This window comes from Cnephaeus nilssonii, assembly GCF_951640355.1.
Source record: "Cnephaeus nilssonii genome assembly, chromosome: 10".
NCBI lineage: Eukaryota > Metazoa > Chordata > Mammalia > Chiroptera > Vespertilionidae > Cnephaeus > Cnephaeus nilssonii.
In genome coordinates, this window is record NC_137081.1 from 38,878,832 (window position 1) to 38,893,053 (window position 14,222).

The 14,222-nt window shown below is 40.2% G+C and overlaps 1 pseudogene across 1 annotated transcript; it reads left to right on the forward strand.

Annotated features, from left to right (window-relative positions):
* The first annotated feature begins 12,978 nt into the window (after positions 1-12,978).
* LOC307106447 (small ribosomal subunit protein eS6-like) lies at positions 12,979-13,474 on the forward strand (annotated as a pseudogene). Its single transcript has one exon. The product of its transcript is annotated as a small ribosomal subunit protein eS6-like (transcript).
* The last annotated feature ends 748 nt before the right edge of the window (positions 13,475-14,222 follow it).

Below are 14,222 nucleotides of genomic sequence, written 5' to 3' on the forward strand. Positions count from 1 at the left end.
TACAAAGTTTTTCTGCCCATGTATTTTTATACCTCTCAGTTCGGTAAGGCAGAATCATGATATCTTGATATTTTCCTACAAAATGTCAACAGATTCCTGACAGTTATGATTAGAGACAGAAAATGAGTCATGGGTTCAGAGTAATTGATTTCTGTGCCAGTAAAGTGGATCACACTCCACCTGAGAAATAGGTCTACTTGGCATCACTTGGTAAGGACGTAACATTTGCCTAAAACTGGCAGGTTTGTTCAAAATTTCATTGTGCCCCTTGCCACATATTATGGTGAGAATAACTGAAGATCTACCAATACCAGGATTTGAGTGCCACAGAAAATTATGGAACTCGTATAATTGTGTAAGAGCTTTCATTTACACAAGGCTTTGCAGTTTATGTATACTTCTGTCACCAGATATTCAAAACAACCCTGCAAAATATCACAAAATCAGTAAGGTATGAAGAACTCATAGAATCCTGATTCCTAGCCTAAAGTGGTTGTCAAACCTAAAGCTTGCAGTTTAGAGACCTCTTGTAGAAAAAGAATATAAAATCATAAATACATAATTTAGTACAAAATGAATACATACTTAGGATGAGGAAAGAAGTCACAGTAAATTACAAATTTTAGAAGGCTGACAAATAGCATAAATACAAATCCAGGGAAAAATTAAAATTGTAATAAATGCCTGAGACACAATCTAAATACATTTTCCCTAAAGTTTTGGCTGCAGACACATATATTATTTTTTAATATAACCATAATTTTGCAACACCATTTTTCATAGAGAAATCATAATGACAAATTAGTCTTTCTCTTAGCATAATTGATTGAAATGTTTATTATTGACCATTGAGATGCATAAAACATGATTATTCACACTTAGATTTACTCTGTTTGTATTAATGCTTTAGGTTTGTGCTCTCATACCAGAAATTCCAATAAATAAATTATATTATCTCTTTAAAATATTATCTGTATCTATATATTATCTAAATATACATATATATATATATATATATATATATATATATATATATATATATTGCTGTATCCACCTATTACATGTGTAATTGTATCTATTCATTATTGAGACTATTCCTGACAAGAGAGAGAACTTATGCTTAGACTTGATATCAATAAGAACTGAATCCTATGTTTACAATTTTACTCATCTGCTATTTGGAAGAATTTACCACAGATTACTTCTGCTCTATATACTTCCAACGTGGTTTCTCCTCAACTTTCCCCCCATGTCCTAGGATGGATGCTGTGGGATCTGTTCACAGTGGAGATATGACCTCAAGCCCTGCACCTTTCTGACATGACACCAGGTGAGTTGGCCCAGTGGGCAACTTCTAGAAGCAAGTTCTAACCTGAGTCACAGATGTAACTGCATGTTTCAAATATATCTCCTAAACTACAAACAACAAAAATATGTATCTATTTCAACTAAATGTATCTCTGACTTTACTTCCCCTCACCTACATACCCCAAATTCCTGTAGACACACAAACTCTGTCATACCGGAGGGGATGGAGGTAGGAGCATCCTAGTTCAAGGAGACAGCAGTCTTAAGGAGGAGCAGTCAAAATACTTTTCTTTTCAAGTATTATAAAACCATATGGCCCTATGAACATGCTGAAGGCTGTCTTTGGTCCTTGGAAAGCACCTGAGCCAATGAAGGTCCTGATGTTTAAGTTCAGTTAATCAGTCTCATGGTAAGTCTGCCTCTGAATCAATGATACATGAAAACAAGTAACAATTATTGACTTCTCTCACTTTTTCCATGTGTGTCACAGGAGAAGAATGTCAAGTGTGGATTAGTTATAGCCAGGTTACAGTTCTTCAAGCTTTATCAAGGATCAGGGTGTGATGTCAAGTAGACACCACAGAAGGAGTTTGAACAGGAAAACAGGATGGCAGAGTTAGAATTCTAATGGAAATGTAGGGAGAATTAGAGGCAAGAGATGAGAAATAAGACGGGATCTGAATCCAGGATCACTGGGTTAAACCACAGACCTTGTTTTGTTGTTGTTGTTGTTGTTGTTTAATAACACCTAGATATTACAAACATACACAGCCAAAGACATTTACTGTAAAACCTTTCACTTCAGAGTGTAAAAAGAAAGACATGCTGGTGTTATTTTTAGTTGCTGAATGATGACATAAATCTCTAATCATTCTGGTTTGGTTGACACTCTGATGGCTTTACCAGGAACTCCTTTCTAGTGAGTTACTCTATAAATGAGTAACCGAGATGCTGTGTCATTAGTGCTTTAGGAGGGTTGCAGATAATGGTACTGACATAAGTATTTCTAAACATTTTATTTTAGGGCTATTTTGACCTTGCGGATTTTAGTCACTCATAAGGGAGGGAGTATCAGCAATAACCTTTTATTAGCAGAAAATAAATAGCCCCCACCCCCCCAAAAAAAAAACCAAAAACAACAACCCTCACATTTCCAGAAAAAATGTTATTGCACTCTTTTTTGGTTCCACTGGCAGTGAAGGTTAGTTAGAAGTCCAATGTTTAGCATGAGCAGTCTGCTATTTTCCTTGAAATATTTCTGCATGTAGTTCCACAAATCACCCCAGGGGATTCTTATGACCATTGTACTAAGTCCTGAAAGGAACAGAAGCTCCTATAAAAGAGTGGGGATATATTTAAGACGGGATCCTTAGGTGCCATTAAGACAGCTCGAGGAATTATCTCAAATCACTGGTTTAAAGTCTCTGCAGAAAGTGAGGATTCTTACACATTTGAATTCTCCTTTGCCTCCTCCCTGAGCTATCGTTTCTGGAAATGAATGCCTTACTCATTAGAACATCGGTTCAACTTTCCTGCTTCCCATTACTGTGCCTTGCTTTTTACCCTTTACATCTTTTGTCTGATGCAACTTCGTTTTGGTGTTTTCATGGCCCTCCTGTTCACTCTGGATTCACAGGACTGAATTGCATCTCAAACCCAACCGTTACTTTAATTCCCTCGTGATATTCCTAAAGTGTCACCATGTGATTTTGGCATGATTGACTCTATTGAAAGGGAATCTGGGACTGTTTGTCCATTTGTGGAGACTACTTATCATTAGAACTATCTTTCTTATCACAAATCAAAATATGTCTCTCTCTAATTAGCACCATTGGTCATAGCTCTGCCTTCTGGAAATATACTTGTGGCAATTGCATTCTTCTTCCACATGACAGCTTTGGCTGCAGTCCAACTGATGAGCAGTTAGCTTAGAATGTTTTGCAATGTTTCTGGGGTGAAGGTATTCTAAGAATGTGAAATGGAAATTAACAGTCTCAATGACCATGCCTGTGATGATACCGTCATAGCTAGACCCTCATTAGATAAAAACTACAAAGTTGTCCTCAGAAAAAGAATGTTTCTAGAATGAATCAGCCAAAAGCTGGGGGAACATATTTTGTTTATTTATGTGTTTGTTTCAGTAGGGGTCCTCTAAACAAGGGCAATTTTATCCCCCACCTCCAACTCCCGCCATGACTGCTGGGAACATTTGGCAATTTCTAGAGATGTTGATAGTCACCACTACTGCCATTTAGTGGAAAGATGCCAAAGATACCGCTCAACATCCTACAATGCCCAGAACAGCTCCCCACCCTTACCCCTCCACCCTCACAACAAAGGATTCTGCAGACTAAAATGCCCAGTGTTTAAGTTAAGAGACCTTTGTTAGAGAAATCTCTAGGAAGTCAACACTGAAAAATATATGCCATGATTACTTGTTACTCACTCTTTCTTGAGATTTCTTTCAAAATGGTTGTAGTCTTCACACTCTGTGAAATGTGAATATATTTTCACCTGGAAAATATATTTTAAAAAGTTAGGACAATTGTTGACAATGTTATCAGTCACCTAGAAATTTATCTCAGAGAAAGAGGAAAATGCTGGCTCTTTGGACATATTTCTTTGAATATTTTATCCATGTATAGTCTCTAACTGGCCTGAGAGAATCAATCACCCTCTACTTCTAAAATAAAACAAATGTCAGTGCACGAAAGTCAGCTTTGAGGTAAAATTCTCAAAATCAGCCTTGTATAAATACTTTAACTCAACGTCTATAAAATGAACATCAATGTAAACATGTTTAAACTATATATTAACTAAAGGTGAAGCCAAAAGTAATTTTAAAACATTATTATTCATTTGCATTTTATAATCATTCATGATAATGATATGAAAACAGAGAAGGCAGGACACCTGACTTTTCAAAAATATAAACCATTTACTCAGAGCTGATAATCTTCCTTCTTATTCCACAAAAAAAGAGAGAAACAAACAAACAAACAAACAAACAAAAAAACTCAGAAGAACCCTTCTTTATTCTCCTTCCACTGAATCTTTCAACCCACTGGCATGTGTAACCATGTGCCTCAACACTGACTCAATGAATTCACTACCCATTTTTATATGGGCCAACTTCTCTCACATACTAGGTTCCATCTTTGCCTGCTCAAGGACTTTTCTCATACAATTATCTCCTCTCTCTTCTCCCTCACCAAATCATAATTTCCCCCCTTTTCTGAACCACTGATACCACCATAGAACCATGCTATCCTACCTAATAATAGACAAATATGCAAATTGACCATACCTCCGACACGCCCACCATCCAATCAGAGCAAGCATGCAAATTAACCCAAACCAAGATGGCTACAGCCACAGAGAGCAAGGTTTCCTAGGTAACAGAGGAAGCCAAGCTTTCCACCTGCCCTTGCCAGGCCTAAGCCTCCACTCAAGCTACAAAGTTTCAATTATAGAAGGTAAACAAATTCAAACAAATGGCGGAAGAATGGAGCTTGAGAGAGCAGGCCAGGGTTGCCTCCGGCAATGGGGGAAGCAAAGCTTTCCGCACACCCTGGCCGGGCCCACCCGCTTAAGGCAACAAAGTTTCAATTATAACCCCAACACAAATGGCTGCCGGCCTCTGAGGGAGCCCCAGGCTTGGCTCTGCTCCAGGCTACAAAGTTTCAATTGTAGAAGGAAAATAAATTCCAGATACCAGGGCCTCCGCTTGGGTTGCCAGGGGGCGTGGCCGGCCTGCAAACCACCACAGGCCCCTTGCTCAGGCCGCCCCACACCCCAAGGGAAGCCCCACCTGATTCGGGACACCCTTCAGGGCAAACCAGCTGGCCCCCACCCCTGTACCAGGTCTCTATCCTATATAATAAAAGAGTAATGTGCAGATTGATCATCACTGCAACACACAATATAGCTGCCCCCATGTGGTCAAAGATCCTGCCCCCATGTGGACACAAGATGGCCACCACAAGATGGCCAGCAGGAGAGGGCAGTTGGGAGGCACCCGGCCTGCAAGGGAGGGCAGTTGAGAGGGACCAGGCCTGAAAGGGAGGGCAGTTGGGAGGGACCAGGCCTGCAAGGGAGGGAAGTTGGAGGTGATCAACCCTGCAGGAGAGGGCAGTTAGGGGTGACCAGGCCGGCAGAGGAGGGAAGTTTGGGGCAAACAGGCTGGCAGCAGAGTGGTTAGGGGGTGATCAGGCTGGCAGGCAGAAGCAGTTAGGGGCAATCAGGAAGGCAGGCAGGCAAGCAGTTGGGAGCCAGCAGTCCTGGATTGTGTGAGAGATGTCCGACTGCCCGTTTAGGGCCTAAATGGGCAGTCGGACATCCCTTGACGGGTCCCATATTGGCGAGGGTACAGGCTGGGCTGAGGGACAACCCCCCTCCGTGCACGAATTTTGTGCACCGGGGCTCTAGTAATACTTATAACAGCTAGCCCCTAGTCTCATCCCTCACTGTACCCTCTTAGCTCACACTCAGCATTATTGGATACAGCTCACCACTCCCTCCTCAAATTCTTTTTTAACTTGGAATTTGGTATATTATAATCTCCTTTTTTCTTACCCATATGATTACTACTTCTCAGTCTCCTTTACTGGATCTTCTTCATTTCCCCAACCTTGACATGCTATGGTGCCCCTTATTCTTGGGCGATCCCATCCATCACAATGACCATCAACACATCCTATTGCTGAAGAACCCCAAATTTGTATCTCCAGAATGAACCTCTCCTCTGAATCTTCATACTTTGTTCTAGGATAGCAAATGGGCTTTTTAATCACAGCAGATCCAAAACTGAGACCTTGATTCTCCCCTTACCCCTCGAAAAACGTGTTCTTTTTCCAGAGGTCCCTATCACAGTAGTTATCACCATAAAGCAGCTCAGTTAAAAACCTTGCCTTCACTCTCAATTCCTCCCTGTTTCTCATAGCTTTTCTTCCCATTCACCAAATAAATCCTGATAAGAGATAATTTCAATTAATATCCTGTTCCAAGTCATCCCCATCTCTCTTCTAGATTCATCAGCTGATTCCCACACCCCCGCCCCTCAAAGTCTTCTGCTTCTGATCTAGTAAATCAACAGACAGTTCTCTCCACAGTAGCCAGAATGAATCTTTTAAAATATAAACTATGCCCTATCACTCAACTCCTGGACACCCTGCAGTAGTTTTCCAACACTCAGAATAAAATCCTAAATCTTTACTGCAGCCTGTTAGATCCTACTTTATTTGGCTCTGGATATCATTTTATTCTCTTTTCCTGCCATTTTCCCCCTTGCCCATGAGACTTTATTGGCCTTTTTTACAAGTTCCTTTAAACATTCTCATACCTCGGGATCTTTACACTCATTTGTAACTACTTCCTGAAACAATCTACTCCCAGGTAATTCCCTCACTTCATGTATGTCCCTGCCCAACTATCATTTCCTAAAAAACAACCCTCATTAATAATAACACTCCTTCTCTAGCCCCATACCCTGCTCTAGTTTTCTTTGTAGAATTTATCACTACCTGATATACTATAAATTATTTATTTCCTATTATCACACAGTTATGTAAACTCTATAACCACAAGGTTTTTATTTTGGAATAGAATAGGCACTAAATAAATATTTACTTGACTACTGAATGAACTAGTGTCCATATTCAGCTAGACATAACCTAGAATATGTAATCATAACTTTTATAAACTTTATTCACTTATGTACCAACCTTATACTTTGAAAGCACTGTATTATACCTTTGTTGTTTATAGTTAGCTAAAAACAAGTATTCATTCATAATACCTCCTATATTTGAGCACATCTTATCCTGAGGTGAAATCAAACAACATACAATACAGTAAATACTGTAATACCAGAATACACTAAGCAAGTAAAATAAATAATTAAAATAATTATCACTAGATCACATTACTTAAAATAATGCAATGTAATTTTAATATTATAAATAAAGCAAAACCATATTTAAAAGAGTTTAGTAATTTTTTCACTGAAATATAATGGCCCCTGGATGCCATCTTTGATATGGGAGCAATCTGAGCTCTTCAAAGAGAATTGCAGTATATCTAAAGACTTTAAATAATATTTGAAATAAGAAGCAATATCTCTGTCTTTTCTGAATTAGATTTTGATACATTCCTTGACATCTGGGATTTTAAGTTTGACAAGGTGACAACACTGGAACTTCACTTTGTCAACAGCAAGTGGAAACATATATTTGAGATTCATCCTAATAAATGTGCAACCTAAAAAAATCTGAGTAATGTTATCAAGTCATAACACGCAGAGATAAACAGACTGATGTTCCAGCATTCCTGTGTAGACTTAGATTAATTGTCAAAATAACGAGTGAGGAGCTGTTTGTCTCAATCTAGTTGAGAATAAAATGCTGACGCTTTTTATTTAACACTAGAAAGGGAACTAAATATCTGCTAACATGATATTAAAACACTGGATTGGGGGAGATACCTAACTTGTCTTTGCTCATCCACTGAGTAGTTGCTTGATCTTGAGCCTCAATGTCTTCTTATTTTCATCTATACTAATAAAAGGGTAATATGCTAATTAGACCGGGAGACCTTTCAGGAGACCTTCTGGACATCCTTCTGGACAAAGCCATGGTGGCGTGGCCGAGGCAGAGGCAGTTAGGGGTGATCAGGCCAGGAGGGGAGGGCAGTTGGGGGTGATCAGGCCAGAAGGGGGGGCAGTTGCGGGTGAGCAGGCCAGCCGGCAGGGGGAACAATTGGGGGTGAGCAGGTCGGCAGTAGGGAGTAGCTGGGGGTGATCAGGCTGGTAGGGGGGGCAGTTGGGGGTGATCAGGCTGGCGGGGGGGGGCAGTTCAGGGCGATCAGGCCGGCAGGGGGGCAGTTGGGTGTGAGAAGGCCAGTGGGGGGACAGTTGGGGGTGAGCAGGCCAGCAGGCAGAGTGCTTAGGGGTGATCAGGCAGGCAGGCAACTGAGCAGTTAGGAGCCAGTGGTCACAGATTATGAGAGGGATGTCCAACTGCTGGTTTAGGACTGATCCCACAGGGATAGGGCCTAAACCAGCAGTCAGATATCCCCCAAGGGGTCCCAGATTGGAGAGGGTGCAGGCTGGGCTGAGGGACACCCCCTCCCTGTGCACAAATTTCGTGTACCGGGCTACTAGTTATTTAATAAAAAGGGAAAGTGAGAAAAATAATTCTACTTTGTGTCTTCTACGTGGGACTAAATTGCATTATAAGTCACAAAGCCACTTATTGGGAAGAGCTGAGATTTGAATTTGTATCAGTCAGGATAGGTAACATTATGCTGAAATAACTAATGACCTCCAAGTCACAGCAGGTTAAAACATTAAAGTCTGTTTCTGACTCATGCTAGATGTCAGCAGACACAGTGTGCTTCTGGCTGGTCATTCAAAGAACCATTTAATGGAGTCACCACCTTGACATATGTTTCTACAATCACTGAGGCAAAATGAAGGGAACAGGACACTTGAAGGTCTGACCAGCAGTAACACATATCACTTCTAACATTTCATTGGTCAAAGTCATACAGATGTACTTAGCTTCAATTGGAGCAAGGAATGAGAAAGAGAATGTTTTTGAGTAGCTCTACGGACTACCACAAAAATCAATATGGGTCAAGAGACCATACTGTTTACTTTTATGTAAAGGCAAGCTTATTAGTAGTTCCTGGTGTATATCTGATCAGCAGCACCTATATGTTTCTCTAGAAAGTTTATTGGAGAAAAGAGAAAAGATATAAATAAACAGATTATATTGAATATAAGGACATTTTTTGTGTCTTTACTTGGACACATGATATAAAATATATGTTCATGATATATGTATAATATATTCAAAATATATGTATTCTACCTGATCCTATAATGGATGTTTAATTGAGTAGATTTATTTTCACAGGAAATTTAAACTTGAAAATAATCATGTAAAATATTTTTTTATTCTTGTTATCATATATAACAAATAATAGAAACAAAAGTAAAAAATAGCAAGATAATAAAATCCTTTAAATTATTTTCATTAAAAAATGATAGCACATGCTACAGAACATTCAAAAGGACAGAAGTATCTGTGGTAAAAAGCACATCCACAAAACAACCACTGTTTTTAGAATATCCTTATAATTTATGACTTTTTAAACTTTATTTTTATTATTGACACTATTACAGATGTCCCCATTTCCCTCCATTTGCCCACCTCCATCCACCCCCAACCCCTTTCCTCTGGCCATCACCACACTGTTGTCTGTGTCCATGGGGTTATGCATATATGTTCTTTGGCTAATCCCTTCACCTTCTTTCCTCCAGTCTTCCTTTCCCCCGCTCCTCTCTCACAGCTGCCAGCCTGTTCCACGCATCCATGCCTCTGTTTCTATTTTGTTTATCAGTTTACTTTGTTCATTAGATTCACATAGAAGTGAAGTCATATGGTATTTGTCTTTCTCTGACTGCCTTATTTCACTTAGCATAATAATCTCCAAGTCTATCTATGTTGTCACAAAAGGTAAGAGCTCCTTCTTTTTTTACAGCCACAGCTTTTTTATCCACTCACTATGTAAATGTACCACAGCTTGTGTATCCACTCATCTACTAATGGGCACTTGTGCTGTTTCCAGATCTTGGCTATTATAAATAGTACTGCTATAAACATAAGGATGCATATACTCTTTCAAATTGGTGTTTCAGGATTCTTAGGATACATTCTCAGAAGTGGGATTGCTGGGTCAAAGGGCAGTTCCATTTTTAAGTTCTTAAGGAAATTACATATTGTTTTCCACAGTGGCTACACCAATCTGCATTCCCACCAACAGTGCAGTAAGTTCCCTTTTCTGCACATCCTCGACAGTACTTGTTTGTTGATTTATTTATGCTAGGCATTCTGGCAGATGTGAGGTGATCTCTCATTGTGGTTTTAATTTTCATCTCTCTGATGATTAGTGATGATCATTTTTTCATATGTCTATTGACCATCTGTAGAATTTATGATGGTTTTTATTTCACAGTTTTGTGTGCGTGTAGCTGAAGTTAGCAATCTTTTATGGGTTCTGTGTTTTTTGTTGTTATTGTTTTGTTTTGTCAAGCCTAAGAAGGTATTCTGAATGCCAAAAATATACCAAAAAAAAGAATTCCATGTTTTCTCTAGTACTTTCACAATTTTATTTTTCATTCTTCCATATATGAAGCACCACTAGAATTTATTTTTGATGAAAAATGTCAGATCAGAATACAAACTTATTTTCTTATATGGTAATTAGTTAATCCAATTGTCCCAACATTAATTATCTCAAAGTTCTTTACCCTTTATAGTTTAGAAATAAAATTTTGTTATATACTAAATCCCTGTGTACGTTTAGGTCTATTTTTGTGTTTCTAATCTGTCTCATAAGCAATATTTTAAATTTAGCACATACTACATTATGAAACCATTTCAAAAAAAACTTAGTACTTTTTAAGTTAAGAAGTCTGTGAAAGAAAGCTTCTTCAGAATGGTGGATTCACTAGCTCAAAAACCTGCTTTTCTATAAAAATAAACTAGAACGATAAAAAAAAAAGTCTTCAAAATCAACTCTTTCAAAACACTGATAAAAACCAGTAGTTTGCAACAACTCATGGACCATTTACATGAGAAAACTGGTTGAATCTTAGGAAAAAAACAGTGAGCGTTGTGGTGTTTTAACTTGCCCTGTACCCTCCTTGTCTTACCACCTCTATGATATCCTTGTAAGCAAACAGCCTTGTGACCCACTGTGAAACCACTAGCCTGGCAGCCTTTTGGTAGGACAGAATGGATTGGGAGCTCCCTAAGAGGTTCCACTCCCAGAGAATTGTCATTAGTTGACCTGTCTGGGGGCTTCCTGTAAACCATCACTCACAGGACTTGTCTTTGTTTGACTCAACCAAGAACTCACTCAGTCAGAACAGCCCTTTCTTTAGGGGAACTTGTCCAAAACTATCAGGAGAATTTGTCTAACATCGCAGCTGCCAGAGGCAGGGAGAACAGTTGGGACAAACAGGAGGCTGATCCAAAAACATAAAAAAAAGCTAAGAATGAAATGTCCACATGGAGCTTTGAAAAGCTCTGACATACTCCTGGGAATCCTGAAGGCTATATACATGTGCAGGGCTGTCCTTTGAAAGACTGTAGTCAGGGATACGTGTGTGCTGAAGGAAGACTTAAAAAGGTCCTAAGCTTTCACATATGGCTCTGCACAATCCAGAAATGAAGACTAAGGCATAGCGCGAACTGCAACAGCATGAAAGGTGTGCCCCAGCGTGCACACAAACCCCCCTGGCAAAGACTTACTGATGCAATCCATTTAAGGAAATCTATCCAGCTGACACTGAGCAAACTAAACTGAGACTTTAGTGGCTACACATGACAAAGAGTACAAACAATCAGGAAAACAACAAATCTTTGTGTGTATGTGTGTATGTGTGGGGGGGGGTCTGATTGCTAGAGTAACCATATCCTATCTAATAATAGACAAATATGCAAATTGACCATACCTCCGACACACCCACAAGCCACGCCCACAAACCACGCCCACCATCCAATCAGAGCGAGCATGCAAATTAACCCAAACCAAGATGGCTACAGCCACAGAGAGCAAGGTTTCCTAGGTAACAGAGGAAGCCAAGCTTTCCGCCTGCCCTTGCCAGGCCTAAGCCTCCACTCAAGCTACAAAGTTTCAATTATAGAAGGTAAACAAATTCAAACAAGTGGCGGCAGAATGGAGCTTGAGAGAGCAGGCCAGGGTTGCCGGCGGCAACATGGGAAGCAAAGCTTTCTGCACACCCTGGCCAAGCTCACACGCTTAAGGCTACAAAGTTTCAATTGTAGAAGGTGAATTAACTGCCACAGAAATGGCTGCTGGCCGCTGAGGGAGCCCTAGGCTTGGCTCCGCTCTAGGCTACAAAGTTTCAATTGTAGAAGGAAAATAAATCCCAGATACCAGGGCCTCCGCTTGGGTTGCCAGGGGGCGTGGCCAGCCTGCAAACCACCACAGGCCCCTTGCTCAGGCCGCCCCACACCCCAAGGGAACCCCCACCTGATCCGGGACACCCTTCAGGGCAAACCAGCTGGCCCCCACCCCTGTACCAGGCCTCTATCCTATCTAATAAAAGAGTAATATGCAGATTGATCATCACTGCAACACACAATATAGCTGCCCCCATGTGGTCAAAGATCCTGCCCCCATGTGGACATAAGATGGCCACCACAAGATGACCAGCAGGAGAGGGCAGTTGGGAGGCACCCAGCCTGCAAGGGAGGGCAGTTGAGAGGATCGGGCCTAAACGGGCAGTCGGACATCCCTCAAGGGGTCCCATATTGGAGAGGGTACAGGCTGGGCTGAGGGACAACCCCCCTCCATGCATGAATTTCGTGCACCGGGCCTCTAGTATATATATATTATTTAATATGTCTATTTTTCAACAAAAAATCATGACATATGAAATGAAACAACAAAGTATGTCCCATACACAGGAGAAGTTAATAGAAACTGTCCTTAAAGAAGCCCAGATGTTGGAATTAATAGACAAAGACATTAAATCAGTTATTGTAAATATGTTCAAAGAACTAAAAGAAACTATGTCTAAAGAATAAAAATGAGAGGTCTCTTTTTCATGGCACCTCGGAGGCGGCTGGCTGCTTCATGATGCTGAACCTTTCTTTCCCAGTCACTGGCTGCCAGAAACTCATTGAAGTAGATGATGAACTCAAGCTTTGTACCTCTTATGAGCAGCATGTGGCCACAAAAATTGCCGCTGATGCTCTGGGTGAAGAATGGAAGGGTTATATGGTTCAAATCAGTGGTGGGAATGACAAACACGGTTTCCCCATGAAGCAGGTGTCTTGACCCATGGCCATGCCCACCTGCTACTGAGAAAGGGGCACTGTAATAAAAGGGGAGAGAGATCCTCCTTCCTCTCACTGATACCACTATGCCTGGTCACCTTGGGCCCAAAAGAGCTGGCAGAATTCATAAACTTCTCAGTCTCTCCATAGAAGATGATGTCCACCAATACGTTGTGGGAAAGCCTCTAAACAAAGAAGGTAAGAAATCTAGGACCAAAGCACCTGAGCTTCAGGGTGTTTTTACTCCATGTGTCCTGCAACACAAACATCAGCATATTGCTCTGAAGAAATAGCATACTAAGAAAAATAAGGAAGAGGCTGTAGAATATGCTAAACTCTTGGCTAAGAGAATAAAGGAGACCATTTATTAGGCCACAAAAAGCTTCAACAAATGTAAAAATTTTTAAATCATTCAAAATATGTTCTCTGATTACAACAGAATTAAATAAAAAACCAATAACCAAAGGAAATTTACATATATTTGGAAATTAAATAACACTCCTAAACAATCAATTGATCAAATAGGATATTATAAGGGGTATTTAAAACTACTTATGTATGGCCCAGCCAGTGTGGCTCATTGGTTGAGCACCAATAACCAGGCAGTCGTGGTTTTGATTCCTGGTCAAGGCACATGCCTGGATTGTGAGCTCCATCCCCAGTAGTGGGTGTGCAGGAGGCAGCCAATCAATGATTCTCTCTCATCATTGATGTTTCTATCTCTCTCTCCCTCTTCCTTCCTCTCAGTAAAATATATTTTAAAAATACTTAGGTATGAATAAAAATAAGAATACATGAAAGTTATGGTATACAGCTATTGGGATATATTAAAAGAAGAAAGACGTAAGTCCAAGTATATACATTGTGTGGTGTTTCTTTTTGTGTAGTTTCATGAGGATTTATACATAACATTCAGTCTTCTTTATACATCTGCCTTCATTTACACTTATTTAACCCCTCTTGATTTGAGAGAGCACCAGCAATTGTGGTTAACTCAACTCGTGTAGTGGCTACTGAATTAATCACAGAATCAGCTCAATT